A 2,500-nucleotide genomic window follows, 5' to 3' on the forward strand; every position below is an offset into this window, starting at 1 on the left:
CTTGGCACAGATCTTTTATTTCTTCTTTTTAAACCTGATTGTGCTGTCATGTTCCCTTTGACAGCATAACATTAAATTTATTCAATCTAAAATCAGAGTTGCTCAAGCCTTTAATATATAAACATAAGAGAAAACAAAGAAACAAAAGAATCATATAACTTATCGAAGCCTTACAAGTTCTCCCTTATGCTACATGTAACTGGGTCCTTACTGCACCTAGTAACTAACATTACTCGATCTCAGCACTTGAATTCAGTAACTTACTCAATGTTATTTAATTACTGTTAGATATTACTTTAACAGTGCAGAAGTGTGTTCAAATTATAAAGTACGAGGAGGTTATCATCATATAATATGCTAACATATAAACAATTATATGACCTCAATGATAGTTTCTTTTTTAATGATCATTTTAGTAATTTCTAAAATCAATTATAAAAGGTCATTTCCACTTTAGTTTGACAACGTACTTGATTGCTATCAAGCACAAGAAAACAATAATTAATTTTCTTTTGTTAATTGCACCAATAAAACACGAGAAACGGACATTTGCGTTACCTCAAATCCTATTAAGCAAAGTGGCTTATCCATTCCCCCTAACAGGATGAATTCTCATCCAATAATACCTATTCCAAAGAAAAGAAAAAAGTACGAATATCAGAACAAAAAATTTATATAATCACCGCAGTTACTATGCAAAGGCTGTGCACGATTTGGAAGGGTTCATACTCGATGAGTCCTTATTTTCTGTCATTTGTCCCAAAGTTGAGCCAATTTCATAGTATAATGGAGGGTATGTGACTTGGAATTAATGTCACGTCAGTTCCTTTATCCCACAGAGGTAATTTACAAATTCTTTCAGTATATTTAGCACATTCAGCTGTGAGACAATGACTTTTACAGTAGGGATTGAAGCTGTGATGATAATAATTAAACCCGTCTTTGTGATCAGTATCATATTAGTAATATTAATCATATCAATAATCATAATACAGATAATAACACAAATAATAGTATTTATATTATGAATAACATAACTCCTACTAGTAAAAACAAAAATGAAAACAAAATAAATTGCAACTAAAAATAAAAAGTAACAATAATACCAATAATTTCTGTAACAAAGATTAATTAAAGATAAAAGAGTTAAACTTTACTCTTATTGTGAGTTATGAAGTACTTTCGCCAAGAAAAACCTACTTCACAGTATCAAATTTGTGAAGAAAATGTAAACTACTATTTGCGAAGAATGAAACAGATCGAAAGATAGTTCAATTAGTGAATTGGTAAAAGTGAATACATAAAGAAATATCATTATGCGCTGTTGTACTTAATACAAGTTTCTGTCTATTTTCTTCTTTGAAATTAAGAACTGGTTTTATTGAATTTTCTTACTTAAATTCTGATGGTGATGAAAATGTTGCAAATTGACAGAGAATGAAAGTGAGGAACAAATGAGGAAATAATGTATGCAATTCTTAGCTATCTCTTCAACACCATTTATTTTTCAATCCCAGACACACCATAAAAGGCACTGTAATTCCAGGACAAGACGAGCTTATTCTTGTAATAATATGAAAGAATACACAAGAATAAAAGACTTTGTCCAAGGACTTCTGTGGAAATAACAACAATACTGAAGGTTTTCAACAAAGTAAACAGATTGTCTTCAATACACTTCTAACTCAACCATATTAACCATTTCTCACTTTAAATGTCTTTAAGGAGGAAATTCTGACCTCATGAGAAACGCAGATGGCAAATAAAGTGAAAGGGAATTAGTAAGAAAATTATGTCAATGTATGGAACTTGTAAAAAAAAAGATTGTATGATCGTCTGCCACTGGTGTATCTTACTCATTATCTTTAATTCCCTTAAAAGTCCTGAAAAGGGAGAAAACTAGAACGAGAACAGTGTCACACGAGAGAGGAAGAAGCACCTTTTTTGATAGTGTGATTTGGGAAAAAAATGAGATAGAATCCTTAACAACAAACCTTTAACAAACGCTTATTGGAGACAGCCATTCAAGGGCGTCTGTCTTTTCAGCATTTTGTGGACTCCTTGGATTATCCTCCGTTCTCTCCTTGGCCTTATTTATTCCCATTGACACCACGGCTCAAGCTTGTCACGAGAGAAGAGCATGAGATAAGCCAACACTCGGTAATTTGTTTTCTGCTTAGATGCGAGATCGCCCTGCCATTGGGTGGGGGGAAAATACGCGGTCAGGGGGCAGAGGCGGGGGAAAAGTGGCTCGCGCGGGGGAAAACGTGTCTGCAGTCGCCTTTCTTCTGCAGATTTTGGTTTTTTTTGGGGGGTGGGAGGGCAGGTTTTGTTTATATTTTATTAAGGTTATTTTTTAGGAAGGATGGTTAGTTTCTTTTGGGAGAGTTTAGTGTTTGTATCTATTTTTCATCTTTTTATATAGGCTATGTCTAATGCCATGGGGAATAATGGACTGCATGTTTTAATCGTTCGTGCGGGATAAGTGCATAACAAAAAG

The 2,500-nt window shown here is 33.6% G+C and overlaps 1 protein-coding gene across 1 annotated transcript in view; it reads right to left on the reverse strand.

Annotated features, from left to right (window-relative positions):
* Positions 1–2,235, reverse strand: part of LOC113812134 (ankyrin-3) — a 20,616-nt gene extending 18,381 nt beyond the window's left edge. Inside the window, exon 1 of the mRNA XM_070139043.1 lies at positions 1,995–2,235. The gene's annotated coding sequence lies outside the window, so the exon portion shown is untranslated. The remainder of the gene's footprint in view (positions 1–1,994) is intronic.
* Positions 2,236–2,500: the final 265 nt, after the last annotated feature.

Source organism: Penaeus vannamei, chromosome 25, assembly GCF_042767895.1.
Source record: "Penaeus vannamei isolate JL-2024 chromosome 25, ASM4276789v1, whole genome shotgun sequence".
Lineage (NCBI taxonomy): Eukaryota > Metazoa > Arthropoda > Malacostraca > Decapoda > Penaeidae > Penaeus > Penaeus vannamei.